Source organism: Anopheles gambiae, chromosome 2 (genome assembly GCF_943734735.2).
Source record: "Anopheles gambiae chromosome 2, idAnoGambNW_F1_1, whole genome shotgun sequence".
NCBI lineage: Eukaryota > Metazoa > Arthropoda > Insecta > Diptera > Culicidae > Anopheles > Anopheles gambiae.
In genome coordinates, this window is record NC_064601.1 from 11110959 (window position 1) to 11128688 (window position 17730).

At 45.4% G+C, this 17730-nt stretch overlaps 3 non-coding genes across 3 annotated transcripts; all 3 read right to left on the minus strand.

Moving 5' to 3' along the window:
• Positions 1-9230: 9230 nt before the first annotated feature.
• On the minus strand, positions 9231-9302 carry Trnaq-uug (transfer RNA glutamine (anticodon UUG)). The gene has a single exon. It is a non-coding gene; the product is annotated as a tRNA-Gln (tRNA).
• A 4950-nt stretch (positions 9303-14252) lies between these two features.
• On the minus strand, positions 14253-14334 carry Trnas-uga (transfer RNA serine (anticodon UGA)). Its single transcript has one exon. It is a non-coding gene; the product is annotated as a tRNA-Ser (tRNA).
• Positions 14335-15309: 975 nt separating this feature from the next.
• Positions 15310-15383, minus strand: Trnat-agu (transfer RNA threonine (anticodon AGU)). The gene has a single exon. It is a non-coding gene; the product is annotated as a tRNA-Thr (tRNA).
• Positions 15384-17730: the final 2347 nt, after the last annotated feature.

Below are 17730 nucleotides of genomic sequence, written 5' to 3' on the forward strand. Positions count from 1 at the left end.
CTTCAGGCAAAACCAACGGTCGCGTCATCAAACAAAATTACCTTTCCACCGCCCTCTTTTTCCCACCATGCTCTCCCTTTGCCATTCATCTTAACCCTTCCGCTTCCACCCCACTTACGTACGGTTTTCCCATTTTCTGCCCGATCCCGAAATGCAGCAGGCAAAGAAACGCAAACCAAAATGCCCGTCGCGACAGGTGGGAAAGGGTGCGGAGAGGTTGAAGAGGCGCGCGCGCGAATTCCGTCACCCACGACGAGAGCAGGAATTCCCCTTCACGATACACACACACACACACGCACGCACGCACGCACACTGCGAAATCACCTGCACGCAAAGAAGGAAGCGCGAAGAGCAGCAAACAAGAAGGAAGCAAAATGAAGTGTCGAAGGAAATCGCTCAGCTGGTTTCGGTTTCACTGCGTTTGCGGTTTCTGCTGCTGAAGTGTGCGTGTGTGCGACTGTGTGTGTGTGTGTGTGTGCGCACCGTTTGCCTGTGTGCGTGCCCCTCACGCACACTGCCGAACCAGTCCAGTCCACCGGCAAGTGATGGTTTGCTGGTGTGCGTTGTGAGTGCCTTCGCCGCGCGGCTGTGTGCGTGCGTTCGGTTCGCTCAGCTGATTCCGCAGCCGCTCACGGCGTGAGAGGTGCGAACGTGAGTGACGCGCGTACAAACGGTACCATACCCGCGGGAACAGGGTAGCAATAGCAACAGCAGCAGTAGCAACAGCACGATATTTACTAGTATTTACCACCACTACCAACCCTCCCCCGCGCTCCGGCGCAAACCAATCCACCCTTGTTGATTTCCTTTTCTTGTAAAGAGAGTCGTTTTTTTTACACTCACTTACTCTCTCTCTCTATCTCGCTCTGACTGCCCATTGCTCTTTCCAACTCACCACTGTGCGTTCCGTCCCGCTTCCACCTGTGTCTGTCTGTGTCTTTTGCTACTAATGCAACGTGCGGCGTCGAGGTTGGCCACCGAAACCGAGGTTCTGTGTTGCAACGCTGTTTGTCGGCGTTCACCTTCGATGCCGTGTGCCTGCGCGCCAGGGTCTACCCAACCGACCCCCAAGCCAACCCACCGCAGCAATCACGCGCGTCCACCTCGGCTAAAGAACCGCGCCAAAGCAAGGGAACGAATGGGGCCGATTGGTACAAATGGCGAAATTGGCCAGGAATATGATTGAGCTTTGAAGAGCATTGTGTGTGTTTGTGTTCATTATCATAAGCCCACGGAGCTACCCCTTTTCCAGTGCCGCCACAGTATCAAGAAGACGAGAGGAAAGAAGCGAAATTGGAGAGGAAAAAAAAGGACCAACCAAGGGAAGTTCCGAGAAATACGTTGCACGTTAGAAAAGGGAAGCTGAGATGTTGGTTTCAAAACCAGCAAAACGAGGAAACGAACCTAGACGCCGGCAGTTGATTCTTCCTTGCCTTCTCTCTTTGTTCCTTCTATTGTTTCGCTCATTTCGCCATTCTTTTTCGCTCCATTTTACGTCCTATGTCCATATTTTACAATGACATCGTTTTCCATTGTGCGCGCTACAACTGTCATCGTTTCCCTATCGAGCTCTCCTGCTAGATCGAATTGTGCTCTCTCTCTCTCTCTCTCTCCCTCTAATTCTCATCAATTTGTTATACTCTCTCGCTTCTCTAAATGCGCTCTCCAAATTACGCGCTCTTTCGGCGTTTCGAGTACCGTGCGCACTTTTTAATAGTCTCTCCCAGAGCTCCCCCTCCCACCCAGCCCGTGCCGACGATTTCACCCATTCGCTCTCTTAAACTACCCCTCCCCTCCCTTCGCACCGTTATATCACACCCCTTCAGTTACACACACTCAGTGTGTCCACAACTTTGTAACTTTCACCTTCACCTCGTTGTTCTTCGGTCGGGCGCGGGCGCACACACACACACACACACACGCACACACACACACACACGCACACACACACACACCATGGCCCTCTGTGCGTGTGGTGAGGCGCGCTGCGCTGTATGGAAGGAACACACCGTCATCCGCAATGGGTAGGTGACGATGACAAATAACGGATAACGACGGTGCGTCCGAGCCAGCGCGGCCGGGTAGGGGTGTTGTGGAGCAGTAGGTTTCAGAAAATTTTCATTAATTTTCCTCCCCCCTAAACCCTTGGACCCCCTGGGGCTTGCTGGGCGACGCTGCTGCTGCTGCTGCACTGAGCGCAAATCGGTTGGTCGGAGCAGGTTTCGCAGCAGATAGATTCCGTTTCTATTGCCGGTCTCTCGCTCCCCGCACATCGCGTATCATATCGCCCCAATGGTGGTGCTGCTGCTCTACTAATACTCCTGTGCTGCTAGTAGACGCTGGAGAGGCTTTGCCAGGCAGCGCGGCGCTGGTGGTGGCGGTGTAGTTGCCCTTCGGAAAAGGGAAAATTCGTTTCAAGGGTCGATGGCGATTGCAAAACGTTGTAAAGCGAGGCGTCGCCCGTTTGCTTTGCCCCATTCTCTCGCCTGCCGTGATCGGCGGTGGTGCCGAAAGCTGCCGACGTGACGGAGGTAGCGCGGGCGTGGTTGGGGTTAGCTTAACTGCAAGCGTTAGAAGGCCGTGGAGCGAGTGATAGAACTCGAGGCAAAGACATTGCAGGCAACAAACATGTTTCCGTTACTTGAATGTATTTTTTTTTTTTTGGGAGGAATTAAAAGTGGTTCTTTGCTACCCAAAAAACAAAAAAAAAAGTTCTTCCAAACGGACAGATTTGTTCAAAATTTGATGATAAAACAAAATAAAAATTTAATGCCCTAAAGCCTCATATTGACAGTACGGAGCATAGGCACCACCGACACCACCAACAAACGCAGCCAAGCACCCACCGCTCGAAGGTTCATAAACGCTGACAAGGGCCCATCATCATCATCATCATCGTCATCATCATCCTTACCAGCAACGGTGTGTAGCCGCGCCTTCCACTACACTACTACGGCCGGCTTTTCCCATCGTAAAAACGGTGGAACGAAACACACCATCATAAAGCCGTGTAACGGAACGGTTGTACACGGCCGGGTATGATTTTACGATTTTCATCGCACTTTTATATATCGCTGCGCTGCGTCTCCACTTCTGCACCCGTCGACGACAATCGAGCGGATTTAAATGTGTGGCCGGGGGGAGGGGAGGAGGGTGTAGAACATTTACCAAGCATTGGCAACCGCTGGTAGCACAGTCTTTTTCTACCTTTCTTGGCGTTGGCCGGGGCTGATTAAAACAAATTAGTGATGGTAGGGTTAGAAGGTGGCATGTGTTACAGTGAGTGAGTGAGTGAGTGCTGGGTCTGGTTACAAGTGATTATTCTTCTTAAACCATTTCACTCCGTTAGCCGCTGTGCACACTTACTATTAAGACGACGTTTTGACGGTTCCCTTCCCGTACGGAAGCATTTAAGCCGTTTTAATTGGCAAACGTGTGGGGCAGAGCAAACAGCTTAATACAAAGAGGGGGGCTATAGTATGCATGATGATAAGGAGTCGCTTTGAGAAAGATACATATAAGCAGTTGAAATAATTAAAAGGCTGACGACCACTAGAGGGATACATTTAAAGGGTGGTTTTGGTTATGGTTAGACAACAAACGCGAAAAAATTAAAGCTCCTGCACAAAGAATGTAAAATCATACGAATGATGAATGCTCGAATCCCAAGAATTATTAATTGATTATTATTTAATACGCCATGTAACAAATATGGCCTGAATCACGCATTAGTTAACCATTCTTAAGACTAACAGTACTTGAACCTCAACAAAGCTTTACCAGCTAGTATTGATTGAACACTAAAAAAAATGAAATGCATTGATCTAAATATCCTATTTCTATCCAGCATTGCGTTAAACTAACTTTAACATATCCAAAACATACAAACATATCCATATGATCCCATATGATATGATATGATATTCCATATGATGATAGACTTTTATCTCATTTTATCTACTAATATCTTTAATTGGTTCTTAGCGTCCCAAGACGCACAGCCTTAAGTCCAAAAAATGAGCTTTCATAAATCACCCTCAAAGCGGCAGAGCGTGTCCTCTTCCCTCACCGTCGCCTAGTATATCCTTGCCAGAGCCAAAAGGTCCAACATATTCTCACTGTATGGATGAAAGCGGAGTGTATCGTGCGTTTGCTTCGATTCTTTTCATCGTCACGATCTAAAATATATTCCACCGAACTCCCATCAACTCCCATCAAAACCCGTTTCCATTCAGATGTTTGAGCATCCCAATCATCATCGGTTGGTTTGTTTGCTCAGCCAACGGGCTCTGGAAAAGCTCTTAAGGTAGTGCGCTCTGTCGCTGTCTTGAGCGTTGTGGATATGCATGAGAAGAGCCTCCGGGTTGAATGGAACACGCCGTCACACGATTAACGAACGGAAACCCCGACAAAGAACGCCAACCAAACAACAATCATTGGCAATAATCGACAGCAACACAACAAATCGAACAAGAAACACACACACACACACACACTGATGGACGGACAAGAGTGACCTCCATTTGTGGCTCATCTGCCGCCCAGCAAACGAGACCTATGGGGAGAGCAGAAAAAGGAGCAGAATGATACACACGGCACCAGCCGTACTTTATTCGAGCCAATTTCGTACGCTTTCCTTCGCGCGTACCCGTCCAACCGTTCTCGTACCGTAAGAAAAGCCTTTGCGGGAGAGCAGATTAGTGGGATGAAAAATTGCCCATGGTCCAGATCTCAGCTCAGCGCCCGAACGGACGTTCCGTTGCCAGTGGCGAGTAGCGTACGAGCCAACAAAACCTTCCCTAAAACACTTTGCTTTCAGAGGACGAATGCATGACGAATTCGGCTGTAAGGCGGCGGCGTATCAGCAAAAAGGGAAGCCAAAGTAAGAAGTCATTTCGTTGATTTCGGAACCGAACAAAAATGACCTGGGTTTTATTACACATGCCACTAGGAACATAAAACAAGCTTAAACTCAACCTTCCATCGATTTCGTGGATCATTCGTTGATGTGTGTGTATGTGTGTGTGCTTGTATGGATGGCAGTCATTGAAAGGAATGTTTGACGCTGTCTTGCCTGCTACATTTTCATCACTCCACACGCCGGATGATCCCACGGTTCGCGCACCCATCTTCTACCGAAAATGCTCCAAAACAACGTGCGACGGCAGGTGGCGCGCGCACGCTCTTCTCTCCATCGGCGTCGGCGTCGCTGGGCAATGAAAAATGATCAACGATCGGCTGGGGCCGGGCAGCAAAACGGCAGCATAAATCGATGGGAAAAACATCTCAAGTATGCCGCACCGCCGTGTCCAGCCTTTGTTGGGCTTCCAGTGGCCGGAGCCGATTCTTGGCCGTACACCCCAACGACCTCGAGTCGTCTGCCAGTTATGGGCTGCGAGAATTTCATTGATCATGCCACTCAACTACACCTTAACGGTGGTTCTTTTGCTTCCTCTGTCTCTCTCTCTCACATACATTCACTTTACACATTCTTGAGGGATCGATGTGTCTGACTGTACTGTTCTAGTTTTGCCACCCCGGGTCCGGAGGGTTCTGGTAATTTTTCTTAGAATTGGCCATCAACACCACCAGCAAATGGGCGAAGCCGGACCGCAAACAGAACGAAAACATTCATTAGCTCAGTCAAGCATCTTTGCCAAATGTTGTACACCTTTTTAGTGCTTGTTCTCGTTGTCCCAACAAGAAGGATAACAATTCTGCAATATGCGGCTAGGTAGTATTAGTGAAATATTCCATAGATTGCAATATCAAAATGAGTTTGTTTTATTCTTCTGATGCTATGAACTTTTTGCTCCTTAATAATGGTTTTAAGCTTTGAAGTTGCAAAGTTTGTATACTAACGTGTATTTTATGTTTTTTGAATTGAAACTATTAACCATTCTACAAATTCTAACTAATTAGAAGCCATTTCATTAACCTACAATCTACACCATCTCTGTATTTGTCTGCTTTGAATCAATGTCCAATTCAAAGGTGCAATTTAGTTGCTCGTTATTTCTTTCCCTCATCCTTTCCTTCTACTCCATCCTTGCCCTTTGTGGCCAGTGTTGTACCGTGGAGTAATGTATTTACCTTGTGTTTATCGAGTTTTTACCTTTTTCGTTTTTACCCGTGTGAATTTTAGGTAATTTCGTATAGATTTCTGTAATTTATATTAAAAATCTTTTACAAAAGTTTACATACAGTCGTTGCCGCCAAATGTTCGCTCTAATACATCAATTTTTGACTAAAGCACCCATATTTATCTGTAAGTCAACAATTTTGTACTTTTGTAGCTTTTTGCCTGGGAAGATATTCGAGCAGACTTATGACAACTTTAATTTGACATTTCCTAAATCAAAACAAATTTTCCTATGTCCTGAAATACATAAATAAATATATAAATACATAAACACAATATTATATTTCAAACGAGAATACAATGCCACAACTTTATTTTCCAATTATGTCGATGTCGTAAAACCAGATATTTTTTTTTGTAAACGATTCGTTCAAAGTTTTCAAAACAATGATCTTATTATTCATAAAATTCCATCATTTCGAATCATTAAGAGCAAATAGTTTTACCTGAAATTGAGTACTGTAAGATGTTTTTAATTCTATTCAAGCATTTCTTATCAATAAGTTGAAATGCCATTAATCGAAGCGTTTTACCCGTTATATTTGGCATCCTCCAAATTCTAGTCTAGCAAACTAGGAAGGGATCTTGCAACTAGGATCTGATGAAAAATGTACTCGAATCCCGTATGTACTCGATGTAAAAACCCTAATTTACCCGTGAAAATAACGTCCATTTATTCCCGAAATTGAAAATACCCGTTTTGGTACATCCCTGGTTGTGGCCGGTGTACTGGTGGCCATCATGATCATCATTTAAAGGGTTTCTATTGCACGAAACGTTGTTTGATGCACTGGACCACCCCGGTCGACCGAAGCGAGACGATGGTACGGCAATCATTCGACACCGAAAACATCCAAAGGATGTGCGACCTACGCGAGAAGGGTATCCGATTGCTAGGGCTATGGCAGCAAAATGCCGCTAAATGGCGATAAAATCTTTTGTTCCCATTACCTTTACCCCTTCTCTTTGTCTTTGCTTTGATCGGGATCATTCTCATCGTCGCCAAAACGTTGCTCGCCAAAGAGAGAACACACCCAGACGCACGCAAACACAAACACACATGCAGAAAGAATCGAAAAAACAAAAACCGGCCTCAACATTTTATAAACGCAAGGGTGGACTGAGCAGAACACATAAACTATTCTATCGAAACGATGCTAAAGCGTAACGCGTAATAAGCAAAGCAGCAGCAACCGTAGCCACAAACATGTAAAATGGCATTAAGAATTGAAGCCGAAAGAGTAATGAAAACGACACAGACGAATGGAGAAGAGGAACAACAGTAACAACAACAACAACAACGAAATCCACAAATAAATACACACACGCAAAGGCAAAACAAGCGGCGAAACAAATGCATGAAAGGAGGACGCACATCAAACGCTCAAGATGAGGAGCGCGCAGACAGAGGGAGCGAACACCGTGAGTTGAGCTTAGGGTGAGCAAGCGTGATGAGCGTGAGACGATCCTCCTCCTCCTGCTCATGTCGATCAATCTCACACAGAGAGACGAACGCCAGAAACGATGACCCGCTGTATCAAAGACGGGCGCACGTTCGTTGCCTTCTCCCCTTTGGACAAAAGGCAGGAGGGGGGAGGAGGCACGGCCTGTTGTTCTACTTGTTCTCCCATTCCGGTGCAAGATTAATTTTCATCGAACTTACCGAAAGATGGACAGACAGGGGGAGAAGGAAAGCCCAACCGTGGGTACGAAAGACGACCGGAAGAAACAGCCCGAGAAGAGAGGTGGCAAAAACGTACAAACGAACGAAACTGAATGAGAGAGAAAGAGAGAAGGGAAGAGCAGGATCACAGAGAAAAAAAGATCGCGCGCCCAAACGCGTGCAGCACACACATATGCAGCAGCCGCAGAGGCAGAGGGACCCCGGCGATGTGAATGACCCCGATGGATTCGGTTGACGGTGTGTGATCCTTCTTTTACGTCTGGGCGCGTCCTTCAGTAGGGGTTAAAATCGACTGCAGCTCAAGCCCGCCAAGTGTGAGGAGGTACGGGAGAGTTCTTTTTTTCCCTCCTCCTTTCGTTCAGTCCGGACATCACAGACCTACCAAAACCGAGGAACATCGGGACCCTCGCCTTTGGATTTTGTTTTTTTTTTTTTGACTGTGTCTTCTCCCGCTCCTTACACATGTGAACGATCTTGCGTCCTCATCTTCCAAGGTGCTGCAAGCACAGGGCCAAGGGTAAAGATCTTCGGCTCGCTGTTCGGCCGTGAGAGGTCTCCGGCGCATCTGCCATCGACGGTTCGTCCTCCGGCAGCATGCAACCACAGTCAACCAGCCCAAACAGTAAGGGAAGAGTATCGAATGACGATTGTGGTGTTGTACGTGTACATGTAGTGCCCAAACGTTTGCTGTTCCTGGACATGGAACAGTTCTTTAGCTCAAGAAGGAAAGAAACAAAAAAGCTCCGATTTTCGGATGCGAACGAACGTTCTGAATTGGTCGAAATGGCGGGAGATTAATTATTCCGGGAATACCTAAAGAAATCCCGCAGAAGCTGAGCGGAGCGTTGTGATCGACCGATGCATGCTTTGGGGAAGGTAGATTATACTTGGCTAGTGTGTGTGTGTGGCACATACCACAACAGAGTCGACCGTTTTGGAATTAACTATATGAATGTTCTTTGTCAAAAGTAAAGCAGTCTAGAGCTTAACTTAATTTTATCTGGTGTTTCTTGAAAAAAATAAAACAAAAATAATCTTCAAATAATATTAATAACCGCAATCTATTCCTAAATAAATTATTCGTCTAATTCGTTACTTTCGTTACTTTCGATTCGATAATTAGTCATAATCGTAACGAAATATTACTTAGCGCAACTGTCTCACTGTTAAATGTTAGTTAATGTTACCAACCGTATGTGTTTGTTTATTTGAGAACATACTCGTGTGAATATATGTGGTTTTTCTTTTTTTTTTCATATTCTTACCTTTTTTTATCACAGCCTTTAGTAATAGTATGAACATACACCTAATATTAAAAAGATGTACTATTTTATAAGTTAAAGCGCGCACATTTACATGCTGCAAGCAAGCTCTATCTTCTGGCACACCATCCAATCACCGCAAAGGTTCCACCGAGATTTGAACTCGGATCGCAGGATTCAAAGTCCTGAGTGCTAACCATTACACCATGGAACCGACGTGCTTGTTCCAGCATCTGGAATCACCTGTTGTGGTAAGGTGGTAAGCAAACCCCTTCTCCATAGTTTATCCAACTGCACATAGCCAGTCGGTTTTGCTTGTTGTTGTTTTCGCTTAATTACCTACGCATTACAGCTCGTTTAGGCCACAGTCGTTCGCCCCAAACCAGGTAAAAAGTAGATGAAACACATCTACCTCAATGAGCCCGATACAATTTGCACCTTTTTCTTTCCTACCACAATGTACATACAGGAAGGGGGATTGGGATTGAATTGTACACGCAGGTGTGATGAATGAAATCGAGACCAAAAAAAGCGGTTTGCGGTTGCAAGCTTTTAGCTGAGTGGGTTAGTTTTTTTTTTTTGTGGGCAAAGTTTGGACGAAATGCTCAAAGTGCAAAGCTCATTAAACAGTGACAATTTGTACATCGATTTTATTGGTTTCAGTGAGAAAACTGTGCTTGGAAATTAATTTTCAAATTGAACTAGTCAAACCACGCACAAAAAAAGGCCAATTTGGGTGATGTGATTTGAATCGGAATGACTTACACATACTGTTCTATCTTTTAGGGGAATGAGGAGCACGAGTTAGAATCCTCTTGAGAATCATAATCATTTTGTTACAACAACATATTTGACCTTATCATCATCGAATCGACGGCCCACTTACAATAAGAGCTGTTTAATGAACTCAATTGAAACCTTTTAAACACATCCTAACGCCCCTACGATACGATCCACTCACACGCAAAACTTCAACACAAATCAGATGCTCACAGAATTAAATCATACGTACACATAATACCAGCAGCTACACTAATACTTTCATCAATTCAATTCTTTTGAGTAGAAGCAGCGAACGAGCAGAGAGAACCAGCGAAGCACACACAAAAACCCCTAATTTCAAAGCGCTAACCAAAAATTCAACTCGAGGATAAAATACAAACACACACACACACACTTACTCCCTGAACATCCCATCATCAGCAAAAACCGTTTTTCCTTTCGGCTCGTGAACCAAAACGCAAAGTGTGGCAGCAAAAAAAAGGGGTCTCACTTTTTTCCTCCTTTTGCAACCAAAATGGAACAACGAAGTGAAAAAAGGTAAGGTTGATGTGAATTCGAGCATGTTTCTCCTTTCCCAGGCGATACAACACACACACACACCGGGGTCCGGGGTGATGGCAAATACCATAAAATCCGACTGCCATAATCGAGTTTATCCTTCTTGTCGTGTCGACGACGTATGTAAACCAAACGCGCTCACACACATCTACGCAAGACCGACAGGCGACAGGCGTCGTAGCCAGTGATGCGAACCTTTGAAGGGATCGGTTGGTCAGGATAGCAAAAAAAAAAATTGAACCAAGTGACACAGTACAGTTGGCGGGGGGAGGGAGGGCACCACAGTACGGTGGTATGTTAAACAACGTCCTCGCCCAGGTTGAAACCGGGCGGTGGAGTTGTGCTGGGTAGACTCCTCTCCTGACGTTGATGACGATTATGATGATGATGGTGATGATGATGGTGAGAATGATTGGGTTGAGATGATTGTCCGCAAGGTGGGAAGAATTGATTGCGGACAACAGCACAGCGCAGGTAAGGTGAATGGGTGTTAGCCAAAGCCTGTCGTAAGCCAAACAGAGCGCGCGAGAAAGCAACCAAACCATATCATTGAGGCACGTGTCTATGGCAAAGTGAAAGTATAAGCATTTTTTATGTTTTGTTTGTTGCAAAATTGTAGCACAAAACGATGCCTTCAAATGATTATCTTTTGTCTAATGCTCATTGATATTGATATAGGAAAGGCAGACATCCCAGCACTCCCACATTTAACTTTTTTCTCGGTTCATTTATTAAAGGGATAGCGCATTAATGATGGCAAACATAAAACCTGGGAACACTTCAAACCCCTCCGCAATCCTCCGCTTTCGAGTGGCAACATATTGGCTCAAAATTAATAACCGAATGCAGGAAAAGCCCAAAGGATGTATGCAAATAGTCGAGCAATCATTTTCAACCAGCAACCGCCGCCGTCGCCGCCGCCGATCTTCCGCTTAAATGTATCCCACCACGACAGGCCCACGCAGGATTCGTTGGGTGCTTTTAGCTTTAATTGGAAAAAAGTGTAATGAATACCAAAATGCCCAAACTACCCCCGTCCTCGTCCTGAAGAGGGTGGCGAAGGGTGACAGGCGGGAACGAACGAACGAACGAACGAACCCAGCGAAGCACCAGGTTCCAAAAAGGGGCTTTAGAAAATCGACCCACAATAAAACACACAACATAATATGCCATCATTTTGCCACTCTCGAGACTCTAAGCGGTGGTACGGCCGTACTCCCTCCCCTCCCCAGCACCCGATGCTGTTGCGTTCTGCCATGCTGCGGCGACCCACCGTGGCATTTATGCTCGCGCGTACGTGATAGAAATCACGTTTCCCAGTGCAGTTTTCAACAATCCTCCCGTAGCGTGTGCGTCGAACGACCGAGAGAAAGAAAGAGAGAGAGAGAGAGAGGGAAAGCATGCTATTCTTGTACTCTTTCACTCGTTACAAATCGATCCATATGCTGGCGTTGTTACTGCTGCTGCTGTTGCTGCTGCTGCCCGCCGATGACGGTTAGAAGCGATGGTTTTTGTTACTCGATGGCACTTTTCTCCTGCTCTTCCTTGTCCATTCCGTCTGAGTGTATGTGTGTGTGTGTGTGCTTGGGAGAAGCAGTTGGGTGAACGATTTTTCAATAAACTTCCTTGCTTTAATGTCTATCCGCACGTGAGCGAGTGGGAGAAAGCTTACACTCTCCTCTATCTCTCTTTTTTGTATACCTCATAGCTTCTAATGCAAAGGACGCTTGGATGTCATCCCTCCAACGCAAACGAGTCGAAAAGCCTTCGATGAGCGCGTACCGAGCGAAGAACGCGCGTTCTTTTCTATCCTGTTCACTCGCCAACCAAATTTCCTCTCTCTCTCTCTCTCTCTCTCTCTCTCTCTCTCTCTCTCTCTCTCTCTCTCTCTCTCTCTCTCTCTCTCTCTCTCTCTTTCGCATATCTCAGCACTCATTTCTCTATCGCTCTCTTTCTCACTCTCATTCACAAGGACTCGGAACGAAAGGACAGCGCAGAGACAGACAGGACAGACAAGTGACAAGGGATGGTGGCTTGTTGGATTCTTGCTTCTAGACAGATTTCTACCGTCTCCGGGCACAAACCTCGAAACGAAATGCACCAAACATGCAAGGGACGAACGACGATGAGCACGAAAGCGGATGCGCAGCAAGGGTACACAACACACAAATGTATCTACACAAATAAACATATGCGAATGTCACCACCATGCTGCTCACTCATACATCGTGGTTTTGCTAAAGCCTGATCCTCCAAGAGGTGTCTCGTGGCTTTCCGGAGCACCAAACAGCAACAGGACCATCACCACCGCATCTCACTGTTTCCCTGCGTTCGCCTGCGTTCCGTTCGTTGACCTTTTTTTTCCTTCGTGTTGCTTCATGTCGGGGTACCGGCCTCCAGTGAACCTCTTGTGCCTATATTTCAGGCACGGCCAAAGGGTCGAGTGGTTAGTGTTCCTTTTGCAGTGAGGCAAATCAGGCAATTGGTTCTGGTGTGGAACCGCCGCCGGAACTTCATCTCGATAAAGATGTTCTTCTGTCAAAAAGGATGTTAATCCTCGTCTTTTTATGGAATATTTTTTAACCTTTTCCAAACAAATTTGCGCTTCAAAGTGAACAACTGTGGTCCATTGGCCAACCCACTTCTTTGTAACAAGAATGAAGCGGTAATCAATAATGCATTCCACTTAAACTTGTTATATTTCCCCCCATTTATCGTATTCTATCCAAATCTCTCAACCATCAACTAATTCCGCTTAGTGTACGAGCTTTTTAATAAGAATACACAGGCAATATGGAAGTTTGCTGTCAAAAATTCTCACTTAACTGCTCACCGTTTCCGGGCGATCCGGCCCGGGTTGCAGCACAGCCCGGGGACGGACGGGTTCCAGTAAATCAGTCCAGAAGCACGGGAAATAGCTCCCGGATCAAGTTCCTTCGAAGCATCCTTGAACAGTAGTAGCACTTTCAACGCCTTCGAAAAGCGACAAGAACAACGTGACGCGCGGGCAGAAATCGTCATAAATACATCCCACGCGCTCTCACGGAAGATTGTTCCGCCGCTTTTGGTATGACCTGCGGCACACACCGTGAATCCACCGCCAACAACATCCTTTCGGAAACATTCGCGAATAATTCTGTTAATGTGTATGTGTGTGTGTGCAGGTAGGACGTGCGTGGGATGGCACAACGTGCAAACAGTCGCGGGGGCAGCGTTGGGCAGCGCTTCACGTTTATTTTTCCCTTGCGCGTTAGTGTTGGTGGGCGCCCTGGGCGTACCAATAACCCCGTACGACGTTTTTGTTGTGTGGGTCATGATAGAATCGTCCTGTGCGTGGGTTTTCGCCTTAGTAGTATTGAACGTAGAAATGTGCGTTCGAAGAAATGTGGTGTAGAAGGGACGAGAACGATGCTTGTGCCTTCCGGAAATGTCAAAACACATTTACGATGAACTTTCCGCTCACGGTGGGAAAATGTCGACGATTGAATGGAGCAGTGTGCGGAACGACGGCGACATTGAACCCGCGCGCCCGTCCGTTGCTAGGGAGATAAATGCAAATGTTTTTTTTTTTTTTGCTTTGGAGATTAAACTCTCCATTTAACTACTGTGTCCGGTGTAGGTGTGAGAATGAGTATGTACCTTGATAGCAATTAGGGATGGAATTCACGGAGGGATGGTATCGAATATCGTCATTCCTAGGAAGTCAAATGAGTGGAAAGGTTGTTACTATTCTGTCTTAATGTTGCTAACGTTTTTAATTCTTCCTTACAACTAAAAAACAGTCGTTGAAACACTTCCACATTCCAACCAACTTTCTCGCAGACGCTGTAGACAGGATTCGAACCTGTGCGGGTAGAACCCAATGGATTTCAAGTCCATCTCCTTAACCGCTCGGACACCACAGCTGTTGTGACAGACAGCCATCTGGAACGAACGGGGAAACTCCAGACTTTGTTGTGGAAAATTAGCCACTCGTGGAAAATGTGCGTTCTTAGCTACGGTTCAGGTCCAGCTGTACAAATATTAGTTAGGATTACATTGTGGCTACTTCATGGCAAAATGGAAATGGTTTGTTCACCAATAGCAGAGCCAGTTACTAGTTCTGAGTAGGTATACTATCGGTTCCTAGACATAGGAAGGTTTGCTAATCGTTTCTTGACACAGACTGATATAGGTATATTTTTTGAATAAAGTATAACTAAAATAGGGAAATATGCCAGGACCAGTAGAAGCTCAGGAGCAGTCAAAGGACCTCTGTGGATTCTGTATCAATTCTAGGACCGGTATGCGTTCAGGATCATTTCCAACACCAGATAGGATTCAGAATCAATTCCATGTCCTGCATGAGATTAGGAGCCATTTCATGACCCATAGAGATTCAAGATCTAATTCAGATTCTGTATAGATTCTGTATCAATTGAGAATGAATTCCTTAGCCGGTAATGGTCAGAAACAGTTTAACTTAAGTATTGCAAAATTAAATACTCAAATTTTATTTAAAATTAAATTATTATAAGTAATTCATGATATCAGAGTTAAATCACGAACGTGCTGAAGATAAGCTTGATTTGGAAGAAAAAAATGGTTGTACTTTATTTGAAAAAGAACATCTTATAAAGAATCAACTACAAAAATGCACAACCACTCTATCAATAGCAGAGAAGTAGAATTGTAGTGTAATTGAAATAAATTCACTCCTTAATTTCATATAAATTAACTCTCTAATTATACGGAATCTGTTGTTCTCTTTATGTTTGTTGTTTCTGTTGTTGCTACTGCAAATGGCGTGTATAAATGCAATGATGGACGTTGAAAGCTCTCACAATAAATAATGATTTCCCCCTGAGAAGCGTTCTAAACGAACTTTTACGGGGACTTGAAGGCTCCGGCGAGATTCGAACTCACGATCTCCTGTTTACTAGACAGGCGCTTTAACCAACTAAGCCACGGCGCCTCGTTGAGGAGCACACAACATATTTTCAACATACTCAAAACATGCCAACACCATTTAGACCAAATCTTCAATAAAACAAGCAGTATAAACGGTATCTTTGTCCTTTCACTAGACACCGCACTCCATTGAATTTCAGCAGAGTGCCCCTCTCTCGAAATGAATATGGTCGAAAAAAAAAAACAAAAAAAATAAAATAAACCACCCTAAATGCATTTCAGTGCTACCAGCAGCACAGGCCTGTAAACACTCACAGACACAGAGAACACACACTTAGCGTCGTGCGGTGCGGTGTTTGTATGTGTGTACAGTTGGTCGATGGCCTACTTTTATGCGTGCAGTGGCAACAAATCAAAAGAGCTCCCCCCAGTAGTGGCAGTCTCCGGGACACTTTGCTATTACAAGACGCGCGATCAACACATACACCCTCCTCTGCCCGAAAAAAAAAAATCAGAATCACTGCTCCACTGTAGACGTTTTAGGCCGTTTTGGTTTCGATTCGATCGATTCTAAACAACATGCTGCTCTCTGCACGCGCACCACTACTTCCTGTTATGCAGTGTCGCGGGCACGGAACAGAACATCCAGCAAACGACGACGATAAACAAAGCATGGGGCGTGTACACACCCTCCTTAAGACTGTCTGACCCCTAGACTGCATCTGCTGGTGTTCGGTTGCGTGTCCACCAATCGCTACTAAGTGGCCGATAGCACAGCTTGTCGTATATACATGGCCGGTGGTGTGTGTCTCGCGCAGTTGGGAAATATTAATCACTTCCCATCAATCCCACCGATCAATAGAGACGAAATGCGCTACAGGGTTTAATCTCGTTCCGATTTAAATTTTCCCAATTTTCGTGTGATAGTTTTAAGTTTGGGCAGCATGGCAACACACAAACAAATCAGTGCCCAACCCGCACCACAACACCAACCGTGATACCATCGAGTGAGGGTTTTGTTTTCGCTTTCCAGTAGCGCGCTACTGCTGGGAGGGAGAAATGATGGAAACGAAGAAATGAAAATGAATTCCAGTCGCGGCCGCTCTAGCTGCCGGAGAAAGTAGGTGAGATCGTACTTGATCGCCGGCACTCGCGGTATGATGCAACACTGCTGCCGTCTGCTGGATGGGTGGGTTGGTGCATGATATAGTGTTCGCAAAACAGTGCTGCTAGAAAGGCCTTTTTGTCTGTCTGTCTGTCTGTGCCCTTGTCGTTTGCTAGCCTGCACTTTAAACCGCGGGGGTGTAATTAATATTTGCCGCGATGAGGCAGCCCGGCACACACATGCACACACAAACACACACTGGGGCACGCATTCATCGGGTGGTCTCGTTTCCTTTTATATAGCAAAAACCATTGCGCAATGTTGCTGCCACTCGTGAACGGATGATTGTGGGATGAAAAATAGGGCTGAAGAGTATGTTGCTCGATAGTTCAATTAAAGTTTGCTGAAGGAGTACTGAGTTTTCTGCACAGAAATCTGATATTAAGGTAGTTTCATTTATTCAAACAGTCTTGTTCTTTCTGCCACAGTCATTGCCTTTGATAAAATAGATTTAATGATTCATTCATTACTGCAAAATATACGAAACCAAGATAATGAAGCATATAATGCTTTGAACGTTCTACTAGAATAAGGTTTCAAATGATTTATTTCATGATTTATCTCGTCTACAATTAAAAACAACAATAACGGCCAAGATATTTGCAAAACTACTGTGCCAAATATTAACTTTACCATCTACTTCATGAGCCATTGCAGATTAATTATAAAAGTAGCTTCTAATCATTCTAATCATTCTAATCAGTAATAAGCAGTTTGATGACTTTATCAAATCTTCCTTGCTTCAAAAGCACATATCGAACCATACTGGGCGCAAATCAACTAAACGATTTTAACGCTGCAGCCTTAGACACAAACACTCCCGGTAACTAATATCTACCCAAATTTCACAATAAATAAACCTCTACCCGTGCATACGCCGCTAGGGACGGTTTTTGCACCATGTTTAATAATACATTTGTGCCTTTGCTTTCGCTTCGGCCACGAAGGGCGCAACATAGCACAACCGCAGCAGCAGCGATGATGCTGCTCTCGACAAAACGAACCAAAGCAGACGCCACTTTCTCGAGTTATCTATTTCCCTCCTCCTGCTTCCCCAAGCCCACCACCCGCGGTCCGCTGGCTGGCTTTCTCGCGACCCACCATAACCATCACCTACTAACAGCAACTCCTCCCTCCCGGCATTGCGTTTCGGCGGGGGCTCTGTTGCCCTTCTGCCTTGTTGCGATCTTATTTTATCGTTTATCTTTGCGCTGTTCCTTGTGCACCTCGCGTTCCGAGCGCGAAA